Source organism: Salmo salar, chromosome ssa29 (genome assembly GCF_905237065.1).
Source record: "Salmo salar chromosome ssa29, Ssal_v3.1, whole genome shotgun sequence".
NCBI lineage: Eukaryota > Metazoa > Chordata > Actinopteri > Salmoniformes > Salmonidae > Salmo > Salmo salar.
The window spans coordinates 19703634-19727128 of record NC_059470.1 but is presented as its reverse complement, the minus strand read 5'-3'; the positions used below and the strand labels follow the sequence as shown (position 1 = coordinate 19727128).

The 23495-nt window shown below is 40.4% G+C and overlaps 2 long non-coding RNA genes across 2 annotated transcripts in view; one reads left to right on the top strand and one right to left on the bottom strand.

Annotated features, from left to right (window-relative positions):
* Window positions 1-399: 399 nt before the first annotated feature.
* On the top strand, window positions 400-20091 carry LOC106590272 (uncharacterized). Its single transcript, XR_001325024.2, has 7 exons — window positions 400-483; window positions 5895-6018; window positions 6159-6226; window positions 6361-6406; window positions 13640-13708; window positions 13866-13989; window positions 19891-20091. It is a non-coding gene; the product is annotated as an uncharacterized lncRNA (long non-coding RNA).
* Window positions 18265-23495, bottom strand: part of LOC123731529 (uncharacterized) — a 30682-nt gene continuing 25451 nt past the window's right edge. The window contains exons 3-4 of the long non-coding RNA XR_006762687.1: window positions 19851-19917; window positions 18265-19480 (exon numbers count right to left, since the gene is read on the bottom strand). This is a non-coding gene — a long non-coding RNA (uncharacterized lncRNA). The remainder of the gene's footprint in view (window positions 19481-19850; window positions 19918-23495) is intronic.

Below are 23495 nucleotides of genomic sequence, written 5' to 3'. Positions count from 1 at the left end.
TAAAGACACCAGACATGTTTTTATTTTGTGGGTCACATGAATGTTAAATAAAAAAATAAAAAATGCACAATATTAAAGAGACATTTAGGCTACTGAAACAGTTCTGCTTTATTCATTTATTGAATTAATGACACTACTCATTATTGATCAACACAATATTTATTCAACACAACACTCATTACATTACTGTACTAATCAACAAAATATTATTACAGATGGTAAATATAGGAACATCTATTTCCCACTAAGGAGTCAAATATTTAGCTTACCTTTAATTAAAAATACAAAGACTACAAGGAAACAACGAGCTAACACTTCTTCTGTCTTCCCCTGTCTACAGTACGGGTGAAACCAGTGTGTGTGACCTCCTGGGCTGTAAACTCAGAATGTTCTCCCTGTACTTCCCACGCTGCCCACTTGGGGAAGGTAGAAAATAAGCTGTACCATTAACCAGCTCTGTACTGGCTTCTCCTGCCACTTCTGGTAAGTTAACAGAGCTCATGGACTGTCCTACACCAAAAAACAGAGAGGACATTGAAGTGAGGTCCTATAAAATGAAGGCTATTTTCTCAGTCTTCGAGACAGACCATGACACCCACTCATTTCCTATGAATACCTGGAATTCCAACTAACCATATTTGGGGAATCTGATAATAGTGTATTAGTTCAACCTGGGTGAAATTATTAACATTTCTACTATGACTGTGAAATGATGCACATTCCGTAGTAGACACCGAAGGTGGCATGCCCATAGGGGGCACAGGGGAATGTCACCCTCAGAGCTGTCCTGTTCATCTTTTTTTAATGTTGTTGTTTCGCTGTAATACCTAGTAATTTTATGAAGTTGGCTTTAGCTAGCCCAGATACTGTAGGTCCCCAAACTCATAACTAGCTACCAAGAAACCATTTCAGGCTATCAATCAAGTTTGCATAGCTAGCTTGTCTAACTGCTGGCAAGTTTGGTAGACTTTAGAAAAGCAAGCAATATCTACATGTAATGAACAAGACTCACATTCCTTTCAATCTTTTACCCAGATTTTAGCAGCGATGCAGAGAAGCATATTTTGTTTCTTTATAGAAATAATGACGATCAAGATGAAAATCCTTAAACGAGATAATGAGGATTCCCATCAGCCTAATCGAGGTGTAGATTACATCTCACATTCCAGTGTTTGAACTTGTAAACCAGGCTGCATGAGATTCCTCTTAATACAACTCTTAGTGCAGCCAATGGCAATGTCTGCTTTATTTATAATGCCAGAAGCCACTTGTGGATTTGACAGCGCTAATGCAGTTCCACCTCCGACACGGCTAAAACAACCGCTATGCAGATGTCGACTAAAGTTGATCTGATTGAAAAGAGCCCTAAATGTCTGTTTTTACTTGTTATAAGTTGGTGCAGGTCTCTGTGTATGGGGTTGAGACACAGTACATTATTATTGTTATTATTAGTGTTATATGCTGCCACTTATCACTACTCTGGACGGTTCTGACTTAGAATATGTGGACAACTACAAATACCTAGGTCTGGTTAGACCGTACACTCTCCTTCCAGACTCACATTAAGCGTCTCCAATCCAAAATTAAATCTAGAATCGGCTTCCTATTTCGCAACAAAGCATCCTTCATTCATGCTGCCAAACATACCCTCGTAAAACTGACTATCCTGCCAATCCTTGACATTTACAAAATAGCCTCCAACACTCTACTCAGCAAATTGGATGTAGTCTATCACAGTGCCATCTGTTTTGTCACCAAAGCCCCATATACTACCCACCACTGCGACCTGTATGCTCTCGTTGGCTGGCCCTCGCTTCATATTCATCGCCAAACCCACTGGCTCCAGGTCATCTATAAGTCTTTGCTAGGTAAAGCCCCGCCTTATCTCAGCTCACTGGTCACCATAGCAGCACCCACCTGTAGCTCGCGCTCCAGCAGGTATATTTCACTGGTCATCCCCAAAGCCAACTCCTCTTTTGGCCGCCTTTCCTTACAGTTCTCTGCTGCCAATGACTGAAAGGAATTGCTAAAATCACTGAAGCTGGAGACTTATATCTCCCTCACTAACTTTAAGAACCAGCTGTCAGAACAGCTTACTGATCATTGCACCTGTACACAGCCCATCTGTAAATAGCCCACCCAACTACCTCATCCCCATATTGTTATTTTTTTTTTGTTGCTCCTTTGCACCCAGTATCTCTACTTGCACATTCATCTTCTGCACATTCATCTTCTATCACTCCTGTGTTTAATTGCTAAATTGTAATTATTTCGCCACTATGGCCTATTTATTGCCTTACCTCCCTAATCTTACTACATTTGCACACACAGTAAATAGATTTTTCTATTGTGTTATTGACTGTATGTTTGTTTATCCCATGTGTAACTCTGTGTTGTTTGTGTCGCACTGCTTTGCTTTATCTTGGCCAGGTCGCAGTTGTAAATGAGAACTTGTTCTCAACTGGTCTACCTGGTTAAATAAAGGTGAAATAAAAAAAAAAAAACAGACATTTAATTATAAAAATAAATAATTTAATTAGATTATTTTGTGGAAGCTCTATTATAAGTTATACTGAAAATAATAAATGTGACTAAAATGCATTCAGAGTACAAATAGTACAAAGAAGTGGGCAAATTTAAACCAAAAAAGTACCCAAATAATTTCTTTGAAGTATAATTCAATCAATTTAGGAAATGTACTGCTTTTGTTTATAAGTATACTACTTTTTTTACTTGTTTTACTTTTATTATTACATCTAAAGCCTGAGTTAATATCCAGTTTTCTCTTAGCCGTCAAAAACATAATATCCCTTGCACATTGAATACTGCCTGCTGACAGTTCGAGAGGAGTTAAAGATAATGTCATTATGACTTACCTTGGTCAGTGCTGATTCTGTTGCTAGAGGAAAATTTGTTTGATGTACATGTAGTAAAGCGATCTTCATATGATATCTGAGGAATGATCTAAGATTCTGGAAAGCAATACTGCATGTTGAATAGTACTTTAAGAAATTCTACTTGTTTTTCAATCTGGTGAAAGTCGCAATAAAAATGCCTAAGCAACATATTATTTTGTTGGAAATCATTTTAAGAGCACACACAGCACTCTGGTGTGGAGTGGAAGTTACCTCTGCGTCACTTTGCTAGCCAACGACACATCCTCTCTTCTTTCACTCACTCCCTGTGAGGGAAGAGATGGTCGTAGCCTGGGGGAGCAGTGGAGATGGTGTGGCAGTCTGTAAATCTATGGAGACAAAGGATGACTGGAGAATAGGTTAAGGGGAATCCATGTGTTCAAGTACATCAAACAAGACTCAAATAAACCCATAAAGGGATAGTTCATCCAAATTACACATTTACATATCAGTTTCCTTGTATCTGGGATATTGACTTGCATTGGTTTTAGGTCAGAAATGCAAAAAAGTTAGCATTTGTAGACAGTGGCCAGGTAAACAAAGCCAAAGCATGGATTGCTGTCTTACCTAGTCCATAGACTGCTTACTGGTTAATGAAACCAATATGTCATTTTGTAATTTAGTTGAACCATTTCTTCAACCCCTTCAATAACTGTAAGGGCTTGATTCAATCCATAGCGCTGAAGGTAGCGCTGAAGGTAATTTCTGATTGAGCCAACAAATGCAGCGTTTACTGTGAATTCAGTCTCCCCGAACGAGGGAACATTGCGATATAGGGCAGATCTTCAGCTCTAAGTGAACATTTGTTCAAGTGCATCAAGCAAGTCTCAAATGCACCCTCCCTACCACCACGACAGCTGAGAATGGGAGGGATTGGGACACATTGAAGTACACAGACTGGTATGTTTAGCTCTGGAAGCTAATGACAGAACCTCAAGGCTGAAGCGAGGCACAAGGCGTGAAGTTGTAGGAGTCAAAAGGGATTACAGTAGACAATACAGGGCACTTATGCCCTGCAAACACAGGTCTTGAAGGAGGCAGCTTTCTTTCCAGCTATGTCAACCACTACATTACCACCTTGTAGACAGCTTCACACTTTCACTAGTCTCTTCCTACAGCCAACGTGTCTCAGACACGACGTCTGTTACACTTATCTGGGCAGTCATCAACTGAGACCCCCAAAAACTATTTCTGAATAATAACCTTGCCTGAGACCTTGTATCAAGCAGGTCAGAACGTTTGTTGCTCACCTGATATTGTAATGACCACCAGATAATGCAATAACCTATTACATTATCTGGGACACAGTAACGTATCAGATCAACATTTGTTTTACATTAACTGGCTTTTTATTACATTGTCCATTTTTAATACATTATAAAATAAGTTATTATATTATTCAGTGATATTACGTTATCCATTGTCACAGGGCAGGATAATGTTGACGTTGGCCCAATTTAAACTATTTGAATGTCCAGATTCATTTACACATCTACACAATTATGCAACACGTCCCGAACTATCTCTGGAGGTGGTCAGGAAGATCTGATCACATTCAGTTCGCAACCCGTCTACCAATCATCTAACCCTAACTATCACAACAGCTAACGGGGATCCTATTAAAATAATACAGTGTTGTAACCAAGGCTTAAGACTGAGTTAATGCATACATTAAACATAGGATGTTAATAAATCACAAGAGAAAAACTATAGAAAATATTATTTACCAAGGTTTCAATTGGGATATTGTCTTTGAAGGTGAATGACATCTGCCATGGTGAAAGCAGAGGAGTAATGCACCTATTATTTTAAAGGAGAAACTGATAGTAAATTCGCTAAATGTTACTTAATTATGTGTAAAATAAACAATGTATTGTATTTTTCCATGACGCCCTGGGTGGAAGATTCTCATAAATAAATGGAGTCCTCTTTGTTAAAAGCCCATGAGTTGCTTGAGGAAGGTATGTGTTCTTTCATGGCCTGGAATTATTTATGTGAGAAGGCTGCAGCTATTTAATACACACATTTCTTTAAAGATAATATCCCTGCACCTGCACATTGAATACTGCATGCTGACAGTCCGGTAGGACTTACAGATAATGTCATTATGACTTACCTTGGGTCAGTGCTGATTCTGTTGCTAGAGGAAGATTTGTGGAGGCTACTCCTGCATCACTAACCTATTTAGCCTATATCTTTCTTTCACCCCCTGTCAGGGAACCGATGTGCCTTAGTGAGGGAAGAGATGGTCTTAGCCTGGGGGAGCAGTAGAGATGGCTTGGCAGTCTGGCAATCTATGGAGACAAATGACAACAGAAGAATAGGTTAAGGTGAATCCATGTGTTCAAGTACATCAAGCGTTACACACGACAGCTGGGAATGGGATCCTTAGCGAGTCATTGAAGGTTAGGGGATGGTATGCTCAGCTTTGGAAGCTAATTGCAGAACCTCAAGGCTGAAGCGAGGGCCAAGGTGTGAAGTTGTAGGAGTCAAAAGGGCTCCAACGTTGATACATTATACTATACAGGGGTCATATGCACAGGTCTTGAAGGATGTAACACCCTTTACAGCTATGTCACCAGTACATCGTCACCTTGTTAACAGCTTCACACTTCTTGATCTTTAACAGTGTGACACTTCCAAATCCAAGACCTCATGCCCCTTGTCTCAGCACCTTTTCAGATATTCACTCAGTCTAATGGAGAAATACACGGGCTACGCATGTTTTTGTGTATGCAATGTACTAAGACTGAGTTGATGCAAACTTTACACAGAGGATGCTAATAAATAGCAGGGGGAATAAACAAAAGGCTATTCACCAAGGCTTCAATAGCATATTGTTTTTGAAAGTGTTACCAGTATCTGACATGTTGGACGCATATAAACATCATGTAACCTTTTTTTTAAGGAGCACTGATATTAAAATTGGATATCTTTGAATTAATTATGTGTAAAATAAACATTATCTTCTGTTTCCAGCTCAGGTATGACGCACCTGGGTGAAAGTTTTGTTAACAACTCATGAGGTAAATGGAGTCCCCCCTTCCATTTGTGGCCTGGAATTATTTGTGTGAGAAGGCTGCAGCTATTACAATGTCAGATGGTGAGGCCCACACATTCAAGCACATTGAAGTGCCTCATGGTCAGTTGAAGGAATCCAATAACAATTTCACAGGTTTATATTTGTCCTCAAGGATAAAGGGAAGGAATAATGACACAATTGTTTATGGGCTCTCTATGTAGGGCTGAACAACACTCTTTATAAAGATGGATACAGGCCTGAAGCGAGACAAGTCACCGAACACATGAAGGTAAGCACATAGAGGCAGTATGCAAAGGAAGATAATAATTAAAGGACCTAACTACTATGATTGCACAAATCAGCAAATACATAGCTGGTCAGTTGACTGATATTGGTCTTTGTATTTGTCTATTTCATTCTCAGTAGAGAGCCTTTCCACCAAACCTATCCAAGAGGTGTCCAACAACAGGTAAGAGTCATAAACTTCCACACCCAGGTTGTAGAGTGTAGGCACACACTCTTGAGAAAGGCCCCAATTCAATCTATTTTCACACAATGCAGTAAAGGAAGCACACACTGCAAGTTCATTCAGAATGTTTATGCTGTCTAGGTGTTAACCACGCTACAACTGACACACTCCTCAAGCTATTTATCCCATGGACATTGGGTGTGAGCTAAAATGGCGCCGGAGAAGAAGGCAAACGTTTTACGTGCCCCAACCGATTGTGCTTTTGTTCGTTTATTTGCGTTGTTTGTAACTTGTTTTTTTACTTATTTTGTACATAATGTTGCCGTTACCGTCTCTTATGACCGAAAATAACTTCTAGACATCAGGACTGTGATTACTCACCACGGATTAGCAGAATCCTTTTTTTCCTTTCACGACTGTGACGAGCCCGACGCGAAGGATATACTGCTTCCTCGGGAACAGGCCCCGATCCTCGTGATCTGCGTGAAGAGGAGGCGGAGAAAGAGGGGCTGAAGGGCGGGCTGCCTTCTGAGAATTCGTAGGCGATCGAATAAACCCCCACTTCCCTCCATCCTGCTAGCAAACGTGCAATCCTCTGAGAATAAAATCAACGAGTTACGCAGAAGACTAAACTTCCAACGGGACATTAAAAACTGTAACATCTTATGCTTCACGGAGTTGTGGCTGAACGACGACAATATCAACATGCAGCAGGCTGGTTGTACGATGTACCAGCAGGATAGAACAGCAGCGTCTGGTAAGACAAGCGACGGCGGACTATGCATTTTTGTAAATAACAGCTGGTGCACGATATCTAAGGAAGTCTCGAGCTATTGCTTGCCTGAGGTAGAGTATCTCATGATAAGCTGTAGACCACACTACCTACCGAAAGAGTTTTCATCTGTATTCTTTGTAGCTGTTTACATACCACCACAGTCAGAGGCTGGCACTAACACAGCATTGAATGAGCTGTATTCCGCCATAAGCAAACAAGAAAACGCTCACCCAGAGGCGGTGCTCCTAGCAGCCGGGGACTTTAATGCAGGGAAACTTAAATCCGTTTTACCAAATTTCTATCAGCATGTTAAATGTGCAACCAGAGGTAAAATAATTCTGGTCCACCTATACTCCACACACAGAGAGGCATACAAAGCTCTCCCTCGCCCTCCATTTGGCAAATCTGACCATAATTCTATCCTCCTGATTCCTGCTCACAAGCAAATAATTAAAGCAGGAAGCACCAGTGACTAGATCAATAACAAAGTGGTCAGATGAAGCAGATGCTAAGCTACAGGACTGTTTTGCTAGCACAGACTGGAATATGTTCCGGGATTCCTCCGATGGCATTGAAGAGTACACCACATCAGTCATTGGCTTCATTAATAAGTGCATCGATGACATTGTCCCCACAGTGACCGTACGTACATACCCCAACCAGAAGCCATAGATTACAGGCAGCATCCGCACTGAGCTAAAGGTTAGAGCTGCCGCTTTCAAGGAGTGGGACTCTAATCTGGAAGCTTATAAGAAATCCCGCTATGCCCTCCGACGAACCATCAAACAGGCAAAGCATTAATACAGGACTAAGATCGAATCGTACTACACCGGCTCTGATGCTCATCGGATGTGTCAGGGCTTGCAAACCATTACAGACTACAAAGGGAAGCACAGATGAGAGCTGCCCAGTGACACGAGCCTACCAGACGAGCTAAACTACTTCTATGCTCGCTTCGAGGCAAATAACAGTGAAACATGCATGAGACCACCAGCTGTTCTGGAAGACTGTGTGATCACGCTATCTGCAGCTGATGTGAGTAAGACCTTTAAACAGGTCAACATTCACAAGGCTACAGGGCCAGACGGATTATCAGGACGTGTACTGCGAGCACGCACTGACCAACTGGCAAGTGTATTCACTGACATTTTCAACCTCTCCCTGTCTGAGTCTGTAATACCAACATGTTTTAAGCAGACCACCATAGTGCCTGTGCCGAAGAACACTAAGGTAACCTGCCTAAATGACTACCGACCCGTAGCACTCACGTCTGTAGCCATGATGTGCTTCGAAAGGCTCGTCATGGCTCACATCAACACCACCATCCCAGAAACCCTAGACCCACTCCAATTTGCATACCGTCCCAACAGATCCACAGATGATGCAATCTCTATTGCACTCCACACTGCACTTTCCCACCTGGACAAAAGGAACACCTATGTGAGAATGCTATTCATTGACTACAGCTCAGCGTTCAACACCATAGTGCCCTCAAAGCTCATCAATAAGCTAGGGACCCTGGGACTAAACACCTCCCTCTGCAACTAGATCCTGGACTTCCTGATGGGCCGCCCCCAGGTGGTAAGGTTAGGTAACAACACATCCGCCACACTGATCCTCAACACAGGGGCCCCTCAGTGGTGCGTGCTCAGTCCCCTCATGTACTCCCTGTTCACTCATGACTGCTCGTCCAGGCACGACTCCAACACGATCATTAAATTTGCAGATGACACAAGTGGTAGGCCTGATTACCGACAACGATGAGACAGCCTATAGGGAGGAGGTCAGAGACCTGGCAGTGTGGTGCCAGGACAACAACCTCTCCTTCAACATAATCAAGACAAAGGAGATGATTGCGGACTACAGGAAAAAGAGAACCGAGCACGTCCCCATTCTCATCGACGGGACTGTAGTGGAGCAGGTTGAGAACTTCAAGTTCCTTAGTGTCCACATCACCAACAAACTAACATGGTCCAAGCACACCAAGACAGTCATGAAGACAAAACCTATTCCCCCTCAGGAGACTTCGAAGATTTGGCATGGGTCCTCAGATCCTCAAAAGATTCTACAGCTGCACCATCGAGAGCATCCTGACTGGTTGCATCACTGCCTGGTATGGCAACTGCTCTGCCTCCAACCGCAAGGCACTCCAGAGGGTAGTGGGAACAGCCCAGTACATCACTGGGGCCATGATTCCTGCCATCCAGGACCTCTATACTAGGCAGTGTCAGAGGAAGGCCCTAAACATTTTAAAAGTGTCCAGCCACCCTAGTCATAGACTGTTCTCTCTGCTACCGCACGGCAAGCGATACCTGAGCGCCAAGTCTAGGTCCAAGAGGCTTCTAAACAGCTTCTACCCCCAAGTCATAAGACTCCTGAACATCTAGTCTATTTGCATTGCCCCCCCCCCACCTCTTTAAAACACTGCTACTCTCTGTTGCCATCTATGCATAGTTACTTTAATAACTCTACCTTCATGTACATACTACCTCAACTAACCGTTGTCCCTGCACATTGACTCTGTATCGGTACCCCTCTGTATATAGTCTCGCTATTGTTATTTTACTGCTGCTCTTTAGTTACTTGTTACATTTATCTCTTATTCTTATCTGTATTTTTTTAAACTGCTTTGTTGGTTAGTAAGCATTTCACTGTAAGGTCTACACCTGTTGTATTTGGCGCATGTGACTAATAAAATTTGATTTGATTTGAAAATGAATACAACCCATTGTAATTGGATATTCAAGTGAAACTGCACCTGTTCTTAAAGCCACAGTCTGTAAAATGTACAGTCATTTCAACTAATAAAATATAAGTTTTCGGGAAGCTACTCCAAAATCATAGTTTACCAAACCACCAATTACTTTACATTAGAAGTTAAGCTACACTAAAGCTACCGTTAAGATTTTTTTTTTTACTGAACTAAAGCTACTTTGAAAAGTAGTTCATTACATCCAAGCTACTTTGGGAAAAATCCTCATATCTAAATCTGTAATGTCATAGACTACAAATTGCAAGATCAGATCACTCTGGGTCAGGTGTTAACAGAATGTGTAACTTAGCCTATTAAGCACAACAACTATGTTTGAAGTGAGAATTAGGCAAGTCTGATGCTGAATATTAAAGGAAATGATCTCCCATTTCCCTTATATTCTTTTCTCTTTTTTTTCACCCAAAAGTAGTGTGTAGTTCCAGTAGTTAGCTACACCACAGAAAAAACTACCAAAATTTGAATTTGGTTCACCTACCCCTCCCCAACGCTGAAATATATCCCTTGATTTAAAAGAATATGACGTATTTGTACTTTAATAAAATGTTGTACAACTGCCTCACGTTATCATAGAAACTAAGACCACTATAGCTTTAAATCATAGAAAAACTAATGTTACAAAAAAATTAAGGACACCTGCTCTTTCCATTACATAGACTGACCAGGTGAATCCAGGTGAAAGCTATGATCCTTTATTGATATCACTTGTTAAATCCACTTCAAATCAGTGTAGATGTGTAGAGACAGGTTAAAGAAGGAGTTTAAGCCTTGAGAAATGGATTGCGTATGTGTGCCATTCAGAGGGTGAATTGGCAGGACAAATGCTTTAAGTTCCTTTGAATGGGGTATGGTAGTAGGTGCCGGGGGCACCGGTTTGTGTGAAGACCTGCTACGCTGCTGTTTGTTTTTATACTGAATTTTACAGGGTCAGCCAAAGAAGTACAGCGGCCTTGGAGCAAATAAGGGTTTTACCCCTCAAAGGCACATCAACACATTTTTCACCTTGTTAGCTCGGGTATACAAACCAGAAACTTTTCGGTTACTGGCCCAATGCTCTAACTGCTAAGCTACCTGCCACCCTTAAGTGATAAGTGATCATGTCAAATGTAATCATATTGTCATCGATTAATGATTTTTTACACTACTTTAGCTGAACAGCATACCACTTACCTTAAACCCCCCATACCATTTCATTACTTATAGTCATTTGGGACACCTGGGACCATCATGTGACAAAGACCTTCAGTAGACCATGACATAATGTCCCAAGAACGTTCAGGGGACCATAACACAACTTGCCAAGAACGTCCTAAAAACTTTCTCGGGGACGTCAACAAGACAAACCGGGAACTAGACAAAACTTCCAGGGGGATCATGACACAACGTCCCAAAAACGTTCAGGGGACCATGAAACAACGTCCCAAGCACGCATTAAAAACGTCCTCGGGGACGTCCCCGGGACAAACCGGGACAAACCTGGAACTAGGCAAAACCTCTAGGGGACCATGATACAACATCCCAAGAATGTTCAGCGGACCTTCAGGAGACTATGATAACGTTCGAAGAACGTCTTAAAAAAGTCCCTGGAACAAACCGGGAACTATAAAAAGGTACACCCAGAGAATGCTGACCTGGTCCTCAGTGACATCCTGGGAACTTACTATTGTTAGCCCACTAGCTAACGTTAGCCACCTAGGTAACGTTAGCACAACAAATTGTAATTCGTAACATATACGTATTGTAATTCACAACATATCATATGTAATGGATGATGGATATGCACAAATGAATACATACCATACCAAACTTAACATATCATACTAATTTGAGTGTCCCGGATTTTCGTTTACTATGTTACATCTACCTGAGTCCAGGTTGGAAAGTATTGTGAGGACATGTGTTGAGCATTGGAGATTGCAGTCTCTCTAGCTTGGAACCAAGTTGTTATTCAGAACACCAATTGAGAATCCTAGCCAATAGGGTAATGCTTACTGTTGGCATGACACAGGACACAGGACTGATGGTAGCACTCACATTGTCTTCTCCGGACAAGCTTTTTTCCGGATGCCCCAAACAATCGGAAAGGGGATTCATCAGGGAAAATGACTTCACCCCAGTCCTCAGCAGTCCAATCCCTGTACCTTTTGTAGAATATCAGTCTCTCCCTGATGTTTTTCGTGGAGAGAAGTGGCTTCTTTGCTGCCCTTCTTGACACCAGGTCATCCTCCAAAAGTCTTCGCCTCACTGTGGGTGCAGATGCACTCACACCTGCCTGCTGCCGTTCCTGAGCAAGCTCTGTACTGGTGGTGCCCCGATCCCGCAGCTGAATCAACTGTAGGAGACGGTCCTGGCTCTTGCTGGACTTTCTTAGGTGCCCTGAAGCCTTTTTCACAACAATTGAACCGCTCTCCTTGAAGTTCTTGATGATCTGATAAATGGTTGATTTAGGTGCAGTCTTACTGGCAGCAATATCCTTGCCTGTGAAGCCCTTTTTGTGCAAAGCAATGATGACGGCACGTGTTTCCTTGCAGGTAACAATGGTTGACAGAGGAAGAACAATGATTCCAAGCACCACCCTCCTTTTGAAGCTTCCAGTCTGTTATTCGAATTCAATCAGCATGACGGAGCGATCTCCAGCCTTGTCCTCGTCAACACTCACACCTGTGTTAACGAGATAATCACTGACATGATGTCAGCAATTAATTGCAAAGTCCCTCTTTGCCATGCAAATAAACCGAATCCCCCCAAAAACATTTCCACTGCGTTTCAGCCCTGCCTGATCACTCTTCATAACATTCTGGAGTATATGCAAATTGCCATCATACAAACTGAGGCAGCAGACTTTGTGAAAATTTATATTTGTGTCATTCTCAAAACTTTTGGCCACGACTGTACACCCTAATGTGTTACCACAAAACAAACCATGGAAGCATCTGTGAGAATACAACTGATATAAATCTGAAGTTAAGAACATTTAATTTGCTTATTTAGTATTAACTATAACTTAGTGATTCTAAGAATGAATGTACAATCCCCATGAATTAAAAAGTAACTTATTTGATGAATGTACTAAACAAACAATGCATTCAATGTGAAACAAAACGAATGGAACATCAGACTGCTTATCTTTCAGACTGCACGGGATAAATAGTATTTTAAAAGTGTCGTTGAAACCCTGTTTTCACTGTAGGTTCTACAGACAATTTTCAGGTTTACTCACGTCAGAAGGTGATATTTTAAATGAAATTGTAGATGTATGTGTAGATATTCAGTGTTCCTGTTTCAAGATGGGGGGCACGTTCAGTTAGGGGTGGCAGCTTCCTTTCTGTGTAAATCAGACAAGGAGCGTATGGAAGCCCAGACTCGAGCATTTGACATAAAGAAGGAGAGCTATGTGCTAAGTACGTCAAGGCCTCAATCACCAGGAAAAAATTTGAATAAAGTCACTGTTGACACTGAGTTTGGGATGGTAAATATTTTAATTAAAGGTTTTCACATGGATAGACAATGGGGAACAATATGTACAACTCGATATAATGAATTATGCACCTTTCCCTTACTGATATTGAATAAAAAACCTCTGTATTTGAAACAAAACAGTGATTAATTGGTTGAATAAATTAAAATAGTAGGCTGCTCCAGCCAGAGCCAACATTAACTTTGGAAACTTAATTTACTCTTGTTTTAGGCTGTTACTGTGAAGGAGATTGACTGCCACCCCCAGAACCTGCCATAGTTGTATAAAATTGATGACATGGTGAGTGTTACACAGCCTGGAAGATCTACGTAAGTAATTACCTGCCTGCTGATATCTCTGTTAAATCAAAGATTGATTAGAAAACCTTCCATCATATAACTCAATGGTTCCCTTGATTTGAAGGGTAAAAAATACATCAATATTTTTTTCACATGAGAAACAAGCCAATTCGGGCAAGTTCTGCAAGATTCAGCATGAACTGGATGAGGCAGAGCAGAGGGCTGATATCGCTGTCTCAGGTCAACAAGATGAGAGCTAATAGTCGTGATGCTGGTTCCAAGGTCAGTGAAGTTGCTGTTTAAATTTTCTATTAATTATAAATGGTAGATTCCCCCATTTAATTTATAGCTGATCATTGAAAACTTTTAAGGAATTTGATATCCAACAGCCATAATATTGTTAATAATTGAATATATACAGTACATTTATATTAATTAACTTGCTAGCATCTATTGTGTTCTAAAACTATACAAGGATACATTTCCTCTGTAAAAAAGATCCCACTTTAAATGAAATGTATATACATGGTAGTTTCATAAGAAGGTAGTGTGTAATGTGGGGCGGCAGGTAGCGTAGTGGTTGGAGTGTTGGACTCGTAACCGGAAGGTTGCAAGATCAAATCCCCGAGCTGAAAGGTACAAACCTGTCATTCTGCCCCTGAACAAGGCAGTTAACCCACTGTTCCTAGGCTGTCGTTGAAAATAAGAATTTGTTCTTAACTGACTTGCCTAGTAAATAAAAAAAAGGACACTAAATCAAAGTGTAGACTTATACCTGTTCATTAGTTTGATAAGAGAAGCACTACAACTTAGGATGTCACAGACACAGGGTAATTTCCCATTTAAGTGATAATGCCCTCAAAGCCGGGGATTGGTGGATATTGGCACGGGTGTTTTACATTTAAGTCATTTAGGAGACGCTCTTATCCAGAGCGACTTACAAAATGGTGCATTCACCTTATGATATCCAGTGGAACAACCACTTTACAATAGTGCATCTAAATCTTTTAAGGGGGGGGTTAGAAGGATTACTTTATCCTATCCTAGGTATTCCTTAAAGAGGTGGGGTTTCAGGTGTCTCCGGAAGGTGGTGATTGACTCCGCTGTCCTGGCGTCGTGAGGGAGCTTGTTCCACCATTGGGGTGCCAGAGCAGCGAACAGTTTTGACTGGGCTGAGCGGGAACTGTGCTTCCTCAGAGGTAGGGGGCCAGCAGGCCAGTGGTGGATGAACGCAGTGCCCTTGTTTGGGTGTAGGGCCTGATCAGAGCCTGAAGGTATGGAGGTGCCGTTCCCTTCACAGCTCCGTAGGCAATCACCATGGTCTTGTAGCGGATGCGAGCTTCAACTGGAAGCCAGTGGAGAGAGCGGAGGAGCGGGGTGACGTGAGAGAACTTGGGAAGGTTGAACACCAGACGGGCTGCGGCGTTCTGGATGAGTTGTAGGGGTTTAATGGCACAGGCAGGGAGCCCAGCCAACAGCGAGTTGCAGTAATCCAGACGGGAGATGACAAGTGCCTGGATTAGGACCTGCGCCGCTTCCTGTGTGAGGCAGGGTCGTACTCTGCGAATGTTGTAGAGCATGAACCTACAGGATCGGGTCACCGCCTTGATGTTAGTGGAGAACAACAGGGTGTTGTCCAGGATCACGCCAAGGTTCTTAGCACTCTGGGAGGAGGACACAAGGGAGTTGTCAACCGTGATGGCGAGATCATGGAACGGGCAGTCCTTCCCTGGGAGGAAGAGCAGCTCCGTCTTGCCGAGGTTCAGCTTGAGCTGGTGATCCGTCATCCACACTGATATGTCTGACAGACATGCAGAGATGATTGTTTTCATCTCGTGCCGGCAAACCGTGCCAATATATCCTCCAAACACCGGCTTTGAGGACATTATGGCTTTTATACATCGGGTTATCAACATATTCAAATAACGATAGACATATTTTCATAAAAAAAGTTATTTTGATGAATTTATTCATACAATTTCATCCTTCCACAAGATAAAATCCCGACACAAATCTAGGGTTGCTACCCAAACCATCCTGTCTTGTTCTGCACATATGGACGCGACCCAGTTGTTTATTCTAAATGTTCTATTGCCATACTGGCTGGCAACAACACCTTGCTTGCTAGCTAGCCAACAACAGCTAATTTACAGTCACGTCAAACAGTGCAGCCAGAACAACAACTGAGGAGTTGCATTTGCATTTTTTTTAGCAGTTTTCTAGCGACATTGAGCTAATGATGCGCGATTTCATCTGGAATAGAAAATATGCTCTTTTGTCAGGACACTGTTGTACGAGAGCTAGCCAACAAAAAGGTTAACAAAATCACTTTAAACTGAAGCTGGAAAGACTGCAAACTAGCTGCATTTTGATAGTTCTTTGTATACAGTTGGAGTCAGAAGTTTACATACACCTTAGCCAAATACATTTAAACTCAGTTTTTCACAATTCCTGACATTTAATCCTAGTAAAAATTCCCTATCTTAGATCAGTTAGGATCACCACTTTATTTTAAGAATGTGAAATGTCAGAATAATAGTAGAGAGAATTATTTATTTCAGCTTTTATTTCTTTCATCACATTCCCAGTGGTTCAGAAGTTTACATACACTCAATTAGTATTTGATAGCACTGCCTTTAAATTGTTTAACTTGGGTCAAACGTTTCGGGTAGCTTTCCACAAGTTTCCAACAATAAGTTCCTCCTGACAGAGCTGGTGTAACTGAGTCAGGTTTGTAGGCCTCCTTGCTCGCACATGCTTTTTCAGTTCTGCCACACATTTTCTATAGGATTGAGGTCAGGGCTTTGTGATGGCCATTCCAATACCTTGACTTTGTTGTCCTTAAGCCATTTTGTCACAACTTTGGAAGTATGCTTGGGGTCATTGTCCATTTGGAAGACCCATTTGCGACCAAACTTTAACTTCCTGACTGATGTCTTGAGATGTTGCTTCAATATATCCACATAATTTTCCTTCCTCATGAAGCCATCCATTTTGTGAAGGGCACCAGTCCCTCCTGCAGCAAAGCACCCCCACAACATGATGCTGCCACCCCCGTGCTTGACGGTTGGGATGGTGTTCTTCGGCTTACAAGCCTCCCCCTTTTTCCTCCAAAAATAACGATGGTCATTATGGCCAAACAGTTCTATTTTTGTTTCATCAGACCAGAGGACATTTCTCCAAAAAGTACGATCTTTGTCCCCATGTGCAGTTGCAAACCGTAGTCTGGCTTTTTTATGGCGGTTTTGGAGTAGTGACTTCTTCCTTGCTGAGCGGCCTTTCAGGTTATGTCGATATAGGACTCGTTTTACTGTGGATATATATACTTTTGTACCTGTTTCCTCCAGCATCTTCACAAGGTCCTTTGCTGTTGTTCTGGGATTGATTTGCACTTTTTGCACCAAAGTACGTTCATCTCTAGGAGACAGAACGCGTCTCCTTCCTGAGCGGTATGACGGCTGCATGGCCCCATGGTGTTTATACTTGCGTACTATTGTTTGTACAGATCAAGGTGGTACCTTCAGGCGTTTGGAAATTGCTCCCAAGGATGAACCAGACTTGTGGAGGTCTACAATTGTTTTTCTGAGGTCTTGGCTGATTTCTTTTGATTTTCCCATAATGTCAAGCAAAGAGGCACTGAGTTTGAAGGTAGGCCTTGAAATACATCCACAGGTACACCTCCAATTGACTCAAATGATGTCAATTAGCCAATCAGAAGCTTCTAAAGCCATGACATAATTTTCTGGAATTTTTCAAGCTGTTTAAAGGCACAGTCAATTTAGTGTATGTAAACTTCTGACCCACTGGAATTGTGATACAGTGAATTATAAGTGAAATAATCTCTCTGTAAAAAATTGTTTTTGTCCTAAACCAATTTTCTAAAACTATAGTTTGTAAACAAAAAATGTGTGGAGTTCTGGAAAAACGAGTTTTAATGACTGTATATTTGTATATAAACTTGTATATAAACTTCCGACTTCAACTGTATATTCATGAAAATTATGCTGATTCATGATTTCGACAGGCTTGAGAAAAGCTGCCTGCCTGTCTGTCTCATCTGGACACATTCTTTACTTTGGGACAGCTTGGAGATCGAATTTGAATATTGAAACAATGTTGCAAATGTCGGAGAGACAGACAGGAAGGTTTATACAAATCTCCGCTGTTGTCAACTAAATGTTAGTCTAAAAGAAATGAGATAATGTCTAGATGCCTTTAGTGGAGATTAAGTTTATAAATTGCCTGGCTGGTCTGATGAGACAGTAAATTGCGCAGTCAGATGGAACAGAGTAAATAGGCATTTTAACATCATAGATTTAGCCAGTGGTAACTTGTGGAATAGACACTGGTTGGAATGCGGTTTTTACCAATCAGCATTCAGGATTAGACCCACCCATTGTATAATTCGGAATAAACACTGAATGGAGTTGCCCCATTAAAATGTGAAAATCCATAGTATATAATAAAAAAATTCTCGGAATATACAGTAGTTAATTTTCGCAACCTTTATCCATCTTCTGTCACAGAAAGGACACAATAAAGAGAAGCTCTCAGATGGATTTTTCAGAAAATCTCCTGACTTTATTGCTTTAGTTTTTCTCCATGTTACTGAGCAGAATAAATAATAAAGTACATTTAAATTGCATCTCTGTGTATTGCTTGTAATATGTTACCTTTAGTGCCAAAGGTTTTTCATGTCTGGTATAGATATCAAGGTTGGTGTTGATGCCATTATGAATAAGATTTCTAGACATTTTGGAAGAATAAAATGCACTATTATTTAACATAATTATATAAAAAAACACTGATTTTTATAAAAAAATACAGATAACATACGTCAAATGGTATCATAGTAAAAGACAAACATTTAACACCTCGCTTACGTTTTGATAAAATTGTGAGTAATATTTACAGTATGTCTCAAATTTAATTGGGTTATTTACCAATTTTATATACAAAACAAAGATGACACTATGAATACGAGGGAGGGAAAATTCCTATTCTTGCCATCAACAATGGTAAAGATGTGACCGTATCTATACATTGTCTTGAACAGTAACCCTTTTTGTGTCATTACAATTTAGCATCCATATCTGCATCATCCGAAGTGTACTTACATTTTAGACCACTGTATTCAAACAGTGTCTTGTTTACAGCCTTGAATACATATGACAACATTATTCTATGACAATATTCTGTTGAAATCAATTTGAGTAATGTTAACCAGTTAGAGAACTCAATAATAATAATAATAATATAGTGAAAGCAGTGTACATTCAGAACAAGAGGTGCACTAATGCTACACTAGAGACTAAATGTTTTTCTATATCAAATAAAGCATGTAACACGAAGTCCATACAATCCAAAATTCTACACAATGCAAAAGTTCTACACAGTAAAGAGCTGTGTGCAGAATCTGTTTTTGACTGGAGGTTGGGGCAACTCCAAGAATGACCTGGAATAGTGAATTGGCCCTACAAGTGTTGTGAGTAGTAGTGTTATATTAAAAGTATCAGATTGTATTCCTTCTTAATATTTTTCAAGTGAGGTAAAATATACCTTTCAGAATAACAATACATCATCTGTTATATTATCCTGCTCAGATGCTTCTGTGGTCCCTGTGGAAAGAAAACACTATCCTGAGACTACATTGAAGTGATCTACAAGTGTACACTGGGCCCACATTTTTTATAATTTTTTGGTTGGAGCCTCCTGGTTGGGGCTGATGTGCAGATGTTGAGGGAAGAAGGAACTTAAAAGGTAAAGGAATCAGCTGAAAGAGAAGAAAGATCAAATGTAAGATCAAATGGAGGAAAAAGCAAAGGGAATCATACAGGTCTACTGGTTTAAAAGTCAGCCTTTGTCCCGATGCTAATTCAATAAATATCTGGCGTTCTGGTAAATTCAACAACAACAACAAAAAAATCGAAACTAGCTTGCAACATTATATGAAAATAAAACGGGCAATTATGCTTGCTGCTGAAGCGTGACACAAGCAAAAAAGGTAACTTGTTAACCAACACATCTGTATCAAAAGATGGAAATTAAAGACATAACAAATCTAATTAGAAGTAAATAAAACAAAACAATAGACACTATAATAGTGTATAATCTAATGCTACCAAAGACAGTTCACTTCATACCATTTCTCTTGTGTGTGGTCATGCTTGCTGTCCTTGACAGAAGGTCTCCCAATGCAAGAGGCTGGACCTGCATCAGTGAGTCACATGGAGGAGAGATTGATGATACATACAAATAAGGTAAATACCACACAGTAACTGTCTGCATCCAAACAGAACACTTATGTCATCCTGTTAATTGCTAATAAGCCATAGTGCGGCGCTTTCCAACAGCCAGTAACTCCATAGGGAGATCAAAAACATTTTTCCGTTACCCCACAAATAAAAAGATTCTTAAAGTAGATTGCATGTTTGTTTCCCCACGAAACTAACATAGTGTGACAAAATTCTGTCTAACTGTCTAATGTCCAGTATCTGTGGATATCAGCATGACAGAGTAAAACATGTGCCCAGTAATGAACAAACGTAGCTAGCTACTTTGCTGTACAGAGATGTGCACCTTTTTATTGGGATAAAACATACATTCAGGTGGAAAAAAAACAACCTTTCTTGCAACCTTCACTTTAAAGCAGCAATCAGCAGTTGAGACAATAGCAAAGCTTGTCCCCGCCCCTGTTTCAGTAAAAATCTAAAGGGATGGAGCTGGAGAAATGTAACTACTCCCAAATTCATAGCTAGAGCTATGGATGCCAGGACTGACCATCCATGATATCAAAATGATGGCTTTAACCATGTTTTGAGGCTATACAATTTTGTTTATATTTACTTTGTTTACAAACATTGGAGTAAAACAAGCTTATATTTTGGATACTGATGGGGTACGACAGTTGAGCTAAGCTTATGAGGCATTTCAAAGTTATAATCTTCAAGAATCAATGGGTACATATATTGAATGTATAACTCCAAAAATGATATAGCAACTGCAGACTGCCCGTTTAAGCTCAACTTGCTAAATAATGATAAAACCAGCAATCAGTTAGTTACATTGAGTCCAACACATTTCAATGACAGTTTTATGTTAACGTATCTACAGTGTGTGAATAACACAAGCCTAATAGCATCAGAGTGTGAAAGGCAAAGCAAGGACAAAGACAACACTGAGAAGTGAGGCGCGTTCTCAATGACCTTTGAGTCACAACAGACGCATGGGCGTCCTAATTATAGGGCAGTCTTTGAAATACAAAGGAGGGTCAGGTTACACGTTTCAACAGCAGAGCAGTGGTAAGGTGTCCAGCCATCATTCCTTCTGTCTGACAGGCAGTTCTTATAACACAAGCAGACTGGACAGCTGAGTATGAGGCGTAAAAAGAGAGGTTGAGCCTAGAATAGACTGTTCAAGTAATGAGACCAAGTACGGAGCTTTATGAGGGGAGTAGAACATTTGAGGGTCAAATCAAACAGTGCAATGTAAAACAGGTTTTTAAAAAGTGAAATACTAGAGCATTGGGCAATAGAGGCACTAATGCAAAACACAAGTGAATACAAATACTATGTCAATATGTTGTGGATCATGGCAGATTTTAGAGGCTTGAAATATATTGGCTGATGGGTGGGGTGGATGTACAGCGGGGTCCAAAATGATTGACACCCTTGATAAAGATGAGTGTTAATGACTGTATAAAATGTCTAATTCAAATACTGAGCGGTATTGTATGCTCAATAAAAATTTGGAAATGATATTATTTTGTACTAAAATGATTCTATCCTGATTACGGATCATTTATACCATGATTACGGATCATTTATACCATGATTACGGATCATTTATACCATGATTACGGATCATTTATACCATGATTACGGATCATTTATACCATGATTACGGATCATTTATACCATGATTACGGATCATTTATACCATGATTACGGATAAACCATTTTGGAGTCACTTTTATTATAAATAAGAATAAAATATGTTTCTAAACACTTTTATTTTAATGTGGAAGCTACCATGATCACCAATAATCCTAAATGAATCGTGATAAAGTTACAGAAGGTCAAAGATCATACCCCCCAAAACATGCTAACCTCCCCTGTTATTGGGAGTGGTGAGAGGTTAGCATGTCTTGGGGGTATGATCTTTGACCCTCTGTAACTTCCTCACTCATCATTATTCCCGATTCATTCAGGATTATCGGTAATCATGGTAGCTTCCACATTAATACACAAGTATTTAGAAACACATTTTATTCTTATTTATAATAAAAGTGACTCCAAAATGACATAATACATTATTAACCATTCATTTCTATTGGGCACATAATAATCTGAAACACAACCAAAACGAACTCCGAATGCTTCCAACAGGTTTGTGTCACAAGCGTCATGTAGTCATTGCGTGCTAGGAATATGGGACCAAATACAAAACTTTTGACTACTTTATTCATAAGAATCTTTTGGGGTGTCAGTAATAGCGGACCCCACTGTACATTATCCTCAAGGGAAAGAATAACGTGGCAGTGAAAGTATTGGCTTACAAAACGTTGCTTCTTTTAAAATCCATCATCGAGATTTGTTTTTAGCCATCTACTGATATTGTTTTAGGGTAAAAGGTCACACAGTTTTTTCATGATCAGTATGCATTTGCTCCTGTAGTGACAGGAATTCATTTCTCGACAGCTGGGAATTGGACACCTGACAGTATCATTGAGGAGTAGCATGTGGAAGCTAATTAGGAAACATTGAGGCTGAATGCTTAAGGTGTGAAAGCTGTAGGAGTCAAAGGTGCTCCTCTCTGTCTAAGGAGGGGAACTCTCTCTGGCGATGACAACCACTATATTGTCACCTTGTAGACAGCTTGTAGACAGCTTCACACTCACACATTGACAGCTATCTTGACCTTTTACAGTGTGTTACTACAAATCAAAGACCTGATGCCCTTGGGTCAGCACCTTATATAGTATTCTACCCAGGCTTTTCTGATCTGATTAGCCAGCACCTTACACAGGTTATTATAACAAAAAAGGTAGAAGTGACATCCTAACATTTATAACGTAAGTGTTTTTTCTTAACATTTAATTTTAAAACATTAATATTCCTAACATAGATTGAGTCCCTCTAGCATGAGTTTCTTGAAGAAAGTGACATGTATTACTCAATGTATGGCTTTAATTAATTTACTTATGTGCACTTCATATACTGTACACTCAAAGAACAATTTCACAGGGTTATTTTTGTCCTCAATGACAAAGGGAAGGAAACAATGCCACGTCAACAAGTCGAGGTCTAGTGTTATACTTACAATAGCTGTTACTCTTGGTGACAATAGATGTGAGAGTGACCTTGTCTTGGTGAACAAAGGACAGCTGCACTTGTCTACATCATAAGAACTCTATCATGCAATTAATTTACACACTGCAACAACACTTTCTCATGTCATCTCATTTACCCAACGCAATGTTGTAGGAGTAGCAAGACTAAAATCCACAAGTCATCACAAAGAGCAACGAATGGGGGGACAGGGGGGAAGGACAGGGGGAGTGTAAATCTTTAAAAAAAAAAGACATATATTACTAAACTGTTTTTGGAGATAACTTACTTTGTGTCATTGCACATAAATACATAATTTGATGTATTCCCATTGGTCAAACATACATGCTGGTCATTTTTAGATGACTACAGTGCCTGAGACTGCCCTTTGATCAAGTGGGCTTTCAATGCAGCCAATTTCTCCCCTCCTCTGTCCGCCCTGGAATAGCCTGTTGTTAT